We start from the raw sequence: 13,666 nt of genomic DNA on the forward strand, positions 1-13,666 counted from the left end.
TTTTCAAAGTTGAGTTTCTAAATCATCGAGTTCAGTTAATTGGTGGCTAAAAATGTGGTTTTGTTTAAACACCCCCATATGCAGAGTCAACCCTTTTTAAACTTTTTACCAAGAGCTGCTATAAGTTTCTTGAGCAATTGGTCCTCTTCAACAAATGTGTCTTTTTTAAATTTTTAATTTGATTAAGTTTCAAATTTTAATTCTAGTAGAGTTAATATATAGTGTTAATTAGTTTCAGGTATGCAATACAGTGATTTAACGATTCTATACATTGTTTAGTGATTTTGAACCTGACCTTATACACTTTCTTCTTTCGGTTGTTACGAAGCTGTGGCAGACACTCTTGTTGACTTTCAGATCCATCTCCCCCCTTCATCTTAATAGAAGTTTTTGTAGGGCATAATGATGCCACATGATGACTGCTTTACCCAGCTTCCCTTGCAACTACAAGTGGCCACTTCACTCATTTCTGGGAAATGAGGTAGAAGTATCCAATTTCTGGGAATACTTCTTAGGAAACAATTGGCAAGTGACCCTTGCTCCTTCTTTATCCTTTCTCCATTTTTCTGCCCAGAATAGGCAAGCTGCCATCTTGGACAGTGGGGATAACTTCTATATTGGGAAGGCAGAGGGGTGAGTTGGAAGGACCTTGGATCCTTGAGAACCAGTGGAGTTGAGCTCCCATACCAGAACTGGACTACACATCTCTGAAATTTTACGTGTGAGAGAAATAAACTCAAATATGATCTTATTTTAACCACCCATATGTGGAGTCTCTTTGCTATTTGTAGCTGAATCTAATACTCAATGGACACAGAGTTTAGAGACAAATTTGTGACCAGTATCAGGTTATAACTGCACATACTTTAAGTCATTTTCTTGGCTTCTGTTTGTCCCATCTTTGATTTTCTATCTTCTTTTGCCAAGCTTTAATTTACATATAATTTAATGTTATGTTCTTTATGCTTTTATAGCCTTCTGTAAAATCCTTTTTGAAACAAGACCAGGTAAAGACTAATGAATAATAATTAAACTCAGAAGTATTTGATTACCCCTCAAATGTATTGTATCTTTTCTTCATTATAATAACTTCATATCTCACAACCTTACATAAATCACCATTTGCTTGTGTTACATGAGTCTCATTTATTGTATCAGAGTGCTTTCCAACTGTCTCAGTGCTTCAGAAAGGTAAGCATGTATCAGGTTTAGGCACTGGGAATGCACTGAAAGTAGTCTTTTTGAAGTCTGAGAAAACTAATGATAATATTTTTTGATAGAAGAGCATGATGTCTGAGCAATATTTTAAGTATGGGATTTTTGCTTTGTGGTGGGGTTTTGAGGTGAATGACTTATTTTATTTTTAAAAATCAAACCTACCCATGCACATACTTTAAAAAAGTCAAATTTGTATTACTTGAGTGATGTTTAACGAGCCCTACTATGTTCCAGACACTCTTCTAGGCACCTGGGTCATATTGGTAAATGAGGAAGACAAAGACCCCTGCCCCTGTATTGTTGACATTCCATCAGGGAAAAAACTAATAAGCATCTTGAATGAACAAATTAGAGAGGATGCTAGAAGGTGGTAAGTGCTATGAAAAAAAAGGGAGGCAGGGGAAATAAGGTTAGAGTGGTTGGAGCAAGCCTCACTGAAAAGGTGAATGTGAACCAAGACAGTTGAAGTATTTATATCTATAAGGCTTGTAGTGATAAACAGTAATCCCATACTACCTTCCTCTCCCCATTTCTCCATTCCCAGAGACAACTAATTTCAGCCTCAACTGACTGAGTCATTGGGCATTTTCTTTCTTATCTCTAAATAACATACCTTCAAGTCCACTTCTTTATTTGTAGTCTTTGGCATTATCTATTCCCTTCCCACCATCAAGAGGAGGATTTAGCTATTCACAAATGATCAATGATTGCTTTTTCTTCCCTTCCAAATTCTTTTATTTCCCTGAAGTTAAAGCAGCCTTTTGTTTCTTTGCTTATTTTTTTAAGTATTTATCATCAGTTTACTCTCAAATCTTTTACAGTTGTTTGATCCCCTTTCAATATGCTCTATTAGAGAGTTTGTTTATTTATTTATTTATTTTTAAAGATTTTATTTATTTATTTATTTGAGAGAGAGAGAGAGAGAGAAACAGCATGAGAGGGGAGAGGGTCAGAGGGAGAAGCAGGCTCCCCGCTGAGCCGGGAGCCCGATGTGGGACTCGATCCCAGGACTCTGGGACCATGACCTGAGCCGAAGGCAGTCGCTTAACCAACTGAGCCACCCAGGCACCCGAGAGTTTATTTATTTTGTCTTGTGGAAATCTCTCCTGAAATCTCTTGACCTGATTACTCTGGACTTGCTGCCCTCTCACCCTCATGCTCAGTAGATATCCTGGGAGCCCCTATCTTCATCATCCTGGGGATTCTCTTTACCTCTTCCTGACTTAGTAGATCTGTTTTCTAGAAGACCACATTTTAATTTTTTCTGATGGTGAATGTTTTTAAGTAACTTTTGTAGGATGTGGGGGAAGTAACTTATTTTTTTTTTATCATTTGTATATCTAAAAATGTTTCTATTGTTTGATTTGGTGAGGTATAAGGTAGGCCCAGAAACACAGCTTACATCATAAGTATAAACATAAATATGGTTAATAAGACTTGTTGGGGAAAAACTTCAAGTAGAGAAGTAATAGTGTTCACTTGGTCCCTGAACTTGCATTATCTTATAGAAAGATGTTTTAGACAGGGCATAGCTAGACTAGACACACCTAGGACACCCTACATATTCTTAGGGGAAGAGCGGTCTGGTGTTTATAAGTCACCATGTAACAATAACAGATTTATGGTATAGGCAATTATTTTGTTAAATAGGAGGCATCCCGAACATGATGAATCAGCTTCTTGCTAAGCAATCAATAGGAAGAAGGAAATAAGCCTCCAGGACCATCAGGGTTTGTCTTTCATTAGCTGGTGTGGTAGATTAGAGATGACCTCGATATCTTCGACACCCCTACCCTTAAATTTTGGCTGTTATGTGACTTTTTGACCAGTAGGGTATGGTAGAAGTGATTCTGTGCCAGTTATGGTCTGGTTTTTAAGATACTTGGCAACTTTGGTCTATTGAAGCCCCGATCCACTATGTAAGAAGCCTGACTATCCAGTTGGAGATACCATGAAAAAGAAGACCCTACAATGGAAGTAGCCATAATGTCCTTCAGTAGGTGAATGGGTAAACAAAACTGTGGTGTATCCATACAATGGACTATTATTCAGCAGTAAAAAGAAGAGAGCTATCAAATCATGAAAAGACATAGAGGAACCTTAAATGCATATTGCTGAGTGAAAGAAGCCAATATGAACAGGCTATATTCTGTATGTTTCGACCTATATGACACTCTGGAAAAGGCAAAACCATGGAAACTGTAAAAAATTAGTGGTTTCCAAGGATTTGGGGAGAGAGAGGAGGGATTAATAAGTGGAGCACAGGGTTTTTTTTGGGGGGAGGGGGTCAGTGAAACTCATCTATATGAAAGTATAATGGTGGATACATGCCATTTTGCATTTGTCAAAACCCATGGAAGGTTCTACATAAAGAATAAACCTTTAGGTAAACTATGGACTTTAGTTAAGAATAATATGTAAGTATTGGCTCTTCATTTAAAACAAATGTACCACACTAATGCAAGATGTCAATAATAGGGGAAATTGAAGAAATGAGAGAGTATATAGGAATGCTGTATTTTCTGCTCAATTTTTCTGTAAACCTAAAATTGCTAAAAAATTAAAGTCTATTAAAAAAAAAGGCCCTCTCTGGAAAGAAAGAGGGACCCAGCTAAACTGAGTCTTCTAACTGCCTTTTCCTAGGCACCAGTTATGTGAGTGAAGCCATGTGGACCCTCTAATCCAGCCACTAGGTGAATACCATCGAGTAACTATGGTCAATGTCACATGGAGAGGAGGAATTGGACAGCCAAACTTTTCCTGAATTCCTGATACACTAAACTGTGAGATATAAAGAAAATGGTTGCTGTTTTAAGCCACTGAAGTTTGGAGTACTTTGTTACACAACAATAGATAACCAGAACAGATGGTTATAGAATTCTAGGTTAAAATCATTTTCCCTCAGAAGTTTGAAGGAATCAGTTCATTGGCTCCTAGCCTCCTAGTGTTGTTGTCTGAAGCTATTCTGTGCCTCGATCCTTTGAAAGCCTACGGTAGCATCTGTTCCAAGAGTTCTGAAATGTGATGACAGGCTTGGTGTGGCTCTATTTTCATTCACAGTGTTAGTCACTGATGGACCTTTTCAACTTGGAAATTCATGTCTGTCAGTTCTCAGAGATGTTCTTCAATTATTTCATTGATGATTTCTTTCTTTCTTTTTTTTTTCTCAGAACCCCTATTATTTGTATATTGGGTCAGTTGGGCTCTGGTCTTCTGATCTTCCTAGTTTTTCTGCCCTATTTTACATATCTTTGTCTTTTGCTCTATTTTCTGGAGGATATCCTCAAATTTATCTTTTAATCCCTTTATGAAAGTTATCTGATGCATAATTTCCAAGTGACCCTTTTTGTTCTTTGAATATATTTTTAGTTTTAGCATAACCTAATTACATGAATGAAACCTCTTATCTTTTTGAAGATATTAATTCTAGTTATTTTTTATAAATAGGGTATCAATTAGAGTCTAAGAAAAACATTTTCTTCCTTAGAAAATAGAGCAATAGTTTGTTTTCTTGAAGTTCCTTTTTCTCTTTTTGTGTTGTCTTTCACATTCAAGGTTTCCCTCAGATGTCTGATGATCCTGGAATGTTTGTTGGCTTATATTTAAAAGTGGAAACTGGTTGAAAACTTAAAAGCTGATTGGAAAATGGACCCCTGGGTGTGGCTTGTTGACTATGTCCTCACCGTAGCTATGGACCGGTGGGGACTTTCTCAGGGAAACCCTGCTGTCCGTGTCTGGAGCTTTCCTCCCTGGGATGTGAAGATTCCCCTGGGAAGGATCTTCTGGTCTTCAGCTGGCTTGCCAGCACTCTGGAGCTGGTTGTCTGCATTCAGCATGCATGTGTTTTAGTGGGTACTCCTCTCCTCACTTATGTCTAGTGTCCCTCAGTCCAGAAGCCTTTGATTTTAGCATCTCCAGAGAATAATAAACCTCTAGTCTTAACACCAGAGTAAGGGGAGGCAGCTGCCCAGCTGTGTAAAGTTGGGAAAGAGTCTAAGGATCTAACTGCTTTTTCAGCAATCTTTCAGCTGACACTAGTTTTTACCCTCACCTCCATTTCTAGAGCTACCATACGTAGTCCATTCCCAAGTCTTTTGGGGAATACAGTGTAAACTGGGTTGCTTCTTGACATTCCCTCCTACTGGCTTATGATGCAGCTTTCTGAGTCGACTAGGTTAGTTATCTCCTGTCCTGCTTTCTGGATTCCAACATTTTGTGGCTGATGGCTCTTCCTGTTCTCTCTGTCCTTGTAGACCAATTCATTTACTGTCATTTTAGTGGGGTTTCTCAAGGGAGAGAAGTAAACGCTTTGTTCAATCTGTTATCTTACCCAGAAGCCTGAAACGAATATACTCTGCATCATTTATGCCCTCTGCCTTGACTATTTTATTATATTTTGAAAAAGCAGATGGGAAATGGACATTAGATCTGAGTTCAATGCTAAAATAATTTCACGGTCAATTAGGAGGGGTTATTGTCCTTTGGGAAAGTAATTGTTACCAATATTTAGTCATGAATGTATGTTTGATAATTCTAAAAATGGAATTTATGTACCAAAATACTGTTTTGCTCATGGCCTGCTCATGAAGAGTAAATAGTGTAGATATTAATATTATAGATAGTTAGTTGCATCTTTCTTTACAAGAATACAAAATCTTTGCCAGCCGGTGAATAATTTCATTAATATTTCTGACCAGAAATAGTATGTAGAATTTTGAGATTAAGGTTTTGTACTAGGCACTAGAAAACATTTCACATAATCAAAGATAATGTTTTCTTTCATCCCACCTTGAATACATAATCTTTCTTATAAATTCTAGGGATTGAATTTCTCATGGAGTGCTCAAGAATCCAGAGAAGACAGAAAAATCAATATAATATTTTGAGAAGCGTGTAGTACGATATTTTTGAGATGCTAACAAATTGAGAAGAATGCTTGATGGAAAGTCATCTGTATACAAGGTCAGTTGGATTTGAATTCATAGGAGAAACCAAGGATACTGTGCATAGTAAGGTTAACTGTGATGACCTCTCTGGTTTCGAATCCCCACTCCTCTCACTCCCTAACCCTAATTGGACACAGGTTTCTCAGTGTGACCTTTTGTTTCTCCCTTTTCCCTCTGTTGTACATTCAAGCCAAGTCCAATGGGCTGGTAGAAGAGGTAATAGTTTAGTTTGAGGGATGCAAAGGAGGAGTACTTGAAATACTTGAAGGTTCTCTTCTTTCCACTTTCCCCATTGCCTAAGACACTGGTGTCCTCAACCTACAAGGCTGGCTTGGAAGCATGCCATGTGAAAGTCCCACTTTGACCAGCTCTGTCTACTGTAGGGCATTTCATGTGAGGACACACTATCAGCTTTTGATTTCTAACACCAAAATTCAAAATAGGGAACTCTCCTACAGAATGTGTACTGGTTGCTTTCCCCGCTGTGGGTTCAGGTAGCAGACAAAAACACTTTCTCTGAGCGCCTCCCAATGACCTGCCACCCCCATGCCATTTCACGATGAAGAAATGGAAAACAAACAAACAAACAAAGAATAAAACCAAGAATGATCTTCAAGCATGATACTAATTAACGGGGTTGATTTAGAACTGAAAAAAAAAATCATCCCCTCCTATGCTGACTCAAAGCAGAACCTTTTCAGAGAGAGGCATCAGAACAGTTTCCCGATAGACTTAGCATGTCAGAGGTTTTGGGGGTAGACCAAGTAGGATATCATGCAAGCAACAGTGGTGTATCAGGGCCTGGTGAAGTTTCTGAGGCGATTTCTGACTCTCTGCAGAGCATTGCTAGTTTGGGTATACATTCTGACACCCTAATTAAGTTGCATCATAGGGAATAAGACACACAAAAAAGACCAGGGCATGGAAGAATAGCAGCAGGGTCAAGGAGAGAAAAATGGTAACATCTGATGTGAAGGGTTAGGGCAGGAGAGTGAATTAGGATAAAACTGAATAATTTAGAGACTGGAACGGCTTTATCCAGGGACTGCTACTGCTAGAAATTTTAAGAAAAGTGTGGGGAGTTTTCTTTCTGATGTATGTGGAAGTCAGACCAGCATGGGGCCAGGGAGATGGCTTAAAGAACTTTTAGAATTCCTTCTAGTCCTTTGATACCAGATCCCTGTGCAACCTCTAATTCACCACATCACGGAACAACCAAGATTTCAGCCTCAGAGACAACTGAACATGCAGAATTCGACTCACTGTGTATTCAGAGAGACTGGCAATGGGCTAATGAGGCAGGGGTGTGTGTAGGGGTGAGGATGGCTCTAGAGGAGGTCCTAGGAGTTCAGATATGAAAAGATTAGTCAGACAGCATGATAGATTTTGAATCTGGAGCAGCAAATAATACAGGGAAATAGACTTCATGGGCCTTGTGTTCAATAATTCATGAGCTACTGTACTCAGACAAGGCTTCTTACCTGTTAAGTTAACCTCCCACTAAGATTCCTCCCTCTGTCCTTCTCAGAGCCTGGGGCAGTGATAACTGTTTCCCTCCTGGCTTTTTCTTTTTCTTTTTTGGCCTCAGATTTGATTCTAGGCATAAACATTAAACTATGATAAAACAGAGATATAAGGTGTGGACACTTATAAAGGTAAAAAGATCACTTGTGATGCACAAAAGATGGTTTTAATAATCTAAACAGCATTTCTCAAAGGATGCTGTGAAACACCAGGTTCTTGAGATGTATCTTTCTCATAAAATATACACACATACACACAGAGAAGGAGAGAGAGAGGGAGGGAGGGAGGGAGGGAGAGAGAGATTCTACATAGTTCTGTGGTCAAATAAGTAAATGAATTTAGGAACTGTTCCATATTAAACCTTGGAGATATACCAAGGTTGTTTTTTTTTTTTCCCTTATTAAAGGCTCTTATTAGTCTTACACGGAATAAAAGTGTTTCTCCTTATTCAAACCGGCATTTCCAAAACTTAGTTGACCTAGGAATCTTTTGAAAAATGTGTGTGACAGCTTGTGGAACTAGCCTTTCACAGAACAGTGTTTGGAGAATATTGATGAATTATTTCTATCTGTATGTGAGCATGGAGATGGCCTAAAATCTCAGGTTCAGTTGGTTATAGGAATCCTGTTAGAGAAATTTGGAGGTTTTCCCTTTGCTTTGATCAATCTAGACTGCACAATTTTTCATTCTGGACAAAATTTTACATCGAGGCTTGACTCATCTATAATTGACCAAATTCACTTGTAGCAGATCTCTCATTTGTTTTATTCCTTCTACCTGGCTACTGAATTGATATTTTACTTGAAATTCACTACCTCCAACTTGTTGATCATGTGGTCATTTTTACATTTTAATGAATTGTGCTAATCTCTTGTAGAATATTTATTACAGAACACACTTAGTAGTCCAATGGCTTAAGTTACATTGATTTATTTTTACATGCATCACATCATGCAGCTGGTGATTCGATTCATGCTGTTTATATTCCTCCTCCCTTATCCCTAGCATTTTTTCTGAAATGTTAATTCCTGCAAATCTGATTTGATTTAGGCAATCTGAGAAAATGCAAGGGAAGGAGGCTTGTAGATTGGAAAGCAATCTACAAATGTAAAATGATAATCATTATGAACCTATTCAGTAATTCTTCTACTGAGTACCTTCTAAAGGGGTCACATAATGTGTCAGGGGCTAGGGCTATGGAACAAAGTCAAGCCAATTTCTGTACTCAAGATGCTCAGAGTCTGGTATGGGGCTGGGTGGAGAGGAAAAACAATAAAGAAACAGTTATGACAAGTGAGGTGACATTGGTACTGAAGAAGCACAATAGGAGTACAGGAGAGAATCATCCAGTTAGACGGGGAGTTGGCATGAGGAGCCTGTCTAAAGGAACTGACTCCTAAATGGTAAGTGTAAAAGCATGAACAAAGGGTAACTAGATAAGACAAAAGCGAATTTGTAAATGCTCCTGAAAAGATGCTCAAACTCACTAGTGACCGGGAGGCTACATATTAGAACAACAATAAAACATTGTTAGATTGGAAAAAATGAAGAAAGTGGGCAATATTCGGTATTGGCAAGGATGTGGGGAAACGTGTTCTCATATGCTATTTGTGGGAATGTAAATTGGAATAGCCTTTTTGGAGGGATGATGAAAAATTAAGAATGTATTCATTTGGAGTTAGCCATTTTTTCCTAAAGATATCCTCACATGGTTTCATAAAGAGAACTGGAGAATGTTCATTATGGCATTATTGGGTGTAATGAGGATTTGGAATGGACTGTCCATCCGTAAGAGAACAAAACAACCCTACTATGAAATACCATGCAGAATTGCACAAGAATAGAAAATGCTTCAATAAGTATTGTTAAAGCAAAGCATTAATTTACCATGTTATGCACAGTATAATGTTACTTATGGGGGAAATCCCAACGAAATATTTATTTCTTTGTATACAGATTTACACATGTAATCACACAGAAGGAATCTGAACAAAATCACACTAAATTGATAACAGGACTTTCTCTTGGGAAAGAGGGTGAAATTGGAGGAAACCTTTGACTTTTTACTTTACATACCTCAGTATTTTTTGTAAGATGAAAATGTACTCATGATTTGAGTAGTTAAATTAAAAAGTGAAAATTTAGAAATGAGTAGAGTCAAGGGAGAAGTTGTTGCAGGTGGAGAGATTTGTCAGTGTATGGCAGGAAGAGTCCTTGGCTAGGAGCCATAGCGTCCACAGATGGTCCTTCCTGCCCATCCCTGCCCGACACTGCACCCCTTCTTGCCTTCTCCAGGACCTGGTTCCTTCCCTCATCCACCTTTCTCTCTTTGTTGGATCTTCCTCTCACTAAAAGCATGCTGTAGGAGTTCTCATGTAAAAAAAATGTCTCCCTGATCTTTTATTCCCCACCAGCTATCACCCCCTTTCTCTGTTCCCTTTAATAGTGAAACTTGTTAAATGAGTTGTTAATGCTCACTTCCTTCATCACCTCCTGGAAACTACTCTCAGCAGTCAGGTTCCCATCTCTGTCCAAGGAGACATTTCTGGCCAATCTCCCCTGCTCACCACCCCGCATACCCAGTGCTCTTTCTCCATCCCCATCCTCCTCTGCCTCTGGCAGCATTTGGCTGAAAAGGCACTTGTCCTTTGGAAACATTTTCTTGGTCTGTAGGATACTGAACCCTTCTAGTTTTCTCTCCACTTCGAGAACTATTCCTTTATCTTCTCTTCCCAAACCTCTGCATGTTGGCATCCCCCAGCCTCCATCCATGGCCACATTTCTCTTTCACACTCATTCCGGCACAGAGGTTCTCAATTTGTTGCTCTCAGAACCATTTTATACTCTTCAAATTACTGAGGAACCCAGAGAGCTTTCTTTATGTGATTATAGCTGTCAGTATTTATATGTTAGAAATTAGAACTTAGAAATTTGAAAGCATATTTAATTATTAACTCATTAAAATAATAAACCCATTACATGTTAACATAAGTAACATTTTTTTTTCTGAAAAAATATATTTTCCAACCCTTCCTCCAATTAGTGAGAAAAATGGCGTCATTTTACAATTTTGCAAATCTCCTTAGTGTCTGACTTTAATAGAAGACAGCTCTGTTCTCATCTCTGCTTCTGCATTAAATCTGTTGTGATATGTTGTTTTAATGGAATTATATGAAGAAAATCTCATCTTAAACACACATGTAGCTGGAAAAGGGAGTAACATTTTAATATCTTTTTTAGATAAGTATGGATAGCCTTCTTTGATTCTATACCAAAACTTGAGACGTATTTTCTTAAAGATTGATTAGTTGCAATGTAGAGTCTGAAAATATACCAATGAACTTTTTTTGCACCACATTACATTAAAATGCATTGGTCTATCTTGTACTTTGAGTGGATTTTTTACCCATGCATGGTTTTACATATCATATACTGGTCATTTAGAAAATATTGGCTGAGTTACGCGGGTATTCTAAATGTTGATACATTTTATGATATAATATTGAAAAATCATATTTGTTCCTTGCACTATATATCTATTAGAAAGGTTTTGAGTATTAGGAAGATGTCAAGTTCATAAGAGAAAATGCAAGTTTTCAAAAATTCAGAATTTTCTCCGAAAGCTCAAATTTTATGATTAACAATCAATACTGTCAGTTGTTTTCCTTGAAGTTCCCTCATTTCAGATACAATATCTGCCACATATCCAATCTGAATCCCTATAATTTATTTTCTAGTTCTTTTCAGTAAAACTGGTGTTCCATGAAAAAACTGACTGGAGTGGACTTTAGCTCTCAACTCCTTTACGCAAGTGTTTTCCTTAAGACAATCATATTTTATTATGCAGCAAAAGTGCTTTATGTATATCTCCCATTTCATCAGATGAAAGTATTAAAAAATCATGTATATGCTTTAATAAAATTAATGTTTCTGCTTCATAGATGAACTTTTCAGGGGAAGATGTCCCCCTCTTTTTTAAAACCAGGACCGTGTAGAGGTGAAGACCACAGTTACTACTAATATAGTTTGGTGCCACCACTTTGATTCATGCTCAGATGTCAGCACCTTCACCCACTGCTGCTCTTGCGCATCAGTATAAATGGCTGCACAGCATGAAAGACAAATGCTGTTTTAATTCTGTTGTGAAAATGGTTTTTACCTTGTGGATCCCCTGAAAAGGTCTGAGAGACCCTCCTCCCAGCAGTCCACGGACCACACTTGGAAAAGCACTGATGTAGACCACACTCCACTATAATCAGCCTCAGCTAACTTCAAATGACCAACTCTCCAGCTAATTATTTGTTTTGCAAAGTATAATTATAAGACGGCTAATCATTGGCACTTACATCACATGTAATTTTTGAATAATGGATTTAATAAGGTTATTAAGCTCATTAGTGTTTAGTACTTACAGGTCTTTTTTTAAAACATGAAATTAGGTTAGCAAATCTTAGCTGCAAATCCCTTCTCTCCAATTTTCTGTTTTTAACACCCCAAGTGACTTGGTTTGGAATTATACACTGCTTTTCAAAATTGTTCTCTCATATAATGTCTATTGGGTTGGAGAGAATAGATAACCTTTAACACTCAGATTCTAGGACACCTCTCATCAAAGATGTGTGTTTAAATGTCCTTGAATAGCATTACTGTGCCACTTTTCACAATAGCTATGTCTATTCTTTCTAAGCATGTGCTATGTTTCTGGCCCCAAATAGCAAGTCTAAGCCAGAGGCAGAGGGAGCAACATTTACTCTAGAAAATTCCATGTAGTTTGCACCCACTTATGTTGGCCCACTGATCTCACTCTTACCTTCCTGCCTAATATAACTTTGGTAATTGCTCTTGGCTCTTTTGGCTTTCATGATTTTTTATGGCTAACTTCATCTTCTTTTTTTAAAGTTCTGATTGCTACCCTGTTTTTCCTCTCAGTCCCCTCTGCCTTCCAGCTTTGAAGGACTTCTCTACCATTTAGCCCCAGCCTGCAGAACTCTACTGACTGGACCATCCCTGGCCCCACTTTCAGAAGGGGATTTGGACAACCATAAAAGCTCAGGATATATGCAGTTGGGTTCAAGTGGTTATTTTTGTTAAGGGTTTGGAGTTATCTGTTTCCCTTTCTGAGGTTTGCTTGGAGGAAACAGTACCCACAAAAGACAATTATGGAGTGCCACTTTAACGAATAGATGGTCCAGCACCCAGTACCACACAGTGCGGGGCTTACTATGCAAGGGTTCAGACTTTATGGCACAGCAACGCTGGCCCTAGAGAAACATGGTTCCTAGAATGTTTCAGGCTCTGATCCATTAAATCAGCCAGGTCTTTCTTGTCTGAAGGCACAGCTAGTTAAGGGGTGGAGAAAAACATATTTGGTGGGGAGATGCAGCAGCATATTTTCCTACCAGCTTCCTCCAATGCTTCTAAACCAAGCAGCATCATAAGGTAGGTTGTGGACTTTAACAGCACATTGCCCTGTAGCCACTAAACTTGAACACTGGGGAGAACTTCAGAGATGGCTAGGTACAACTCAACTTCAACATATAAATGAGGTCCAGGGATGCTCTCTATTCCACTGAGGGCCATACAGAACCAGAACCTTGTACCTGTAAATACAGTTTTCCTCCTACTTCATCACACTGACTCACAGGGCTCTGGAATTTTAAGTATTGCTTGTAAATTAGAAGTCCTTCCTGAGTTTTGGTATTGTTTCCCATATTTCCACATGTGTTATGGGGCCTTGGGTTCTTTACCTTAAATAGGATTTTTCTCTTACATTAATTGCTTTTGAAGGTGATCTGAACATGAAGTACTCTTTTTAATCTTTAGAAAAATACCTTTTTCTTCTTACTCACAGTTATAGTTTTCCTTCCCAATGTTAGTTACTGTTGGGTTCCCAGCCTCCAAACTACCAGCCTCACAAGGTGGGTTTTTTGTTTTTTGTTTTTGCCTTTGAATCACTCAGTTGCTTTCTGAATCACATT

At 38.3% G+C, this 13,666-nt stretch overlaps 1 protein-coding gene across 2 annotated transcripts in view; it reads right to left on the reverse strand.

The window, feature by feature from the left end:
- AOAH (acyloxyacyl hydrolase) overlaps positions 1 to 13,666 on the reverse strand; it is a 165,338-nt gene that overhangs the window by 48,850 nt on the left and 102,822 nt on the right. The window lies entirely within an intron of this gene.

The sequence above is a fragment of the Mirounga leonina genome, unplaced genomic scaffold, assembly GCF_011800145.1.
Source record: "Mirounga leonina isolate KUSES-001 unplaced genomic scaffold, KU_Mleo_1.0 Mir_174, whole genome shotgun sequence".
Taxonomy (NCBI): domain Eukaryota; kingdom Metazoa; phylum Chordata; class Mammalia; order Carnivora; family Phocidae; genus Mirounga; species Mirounga leonina.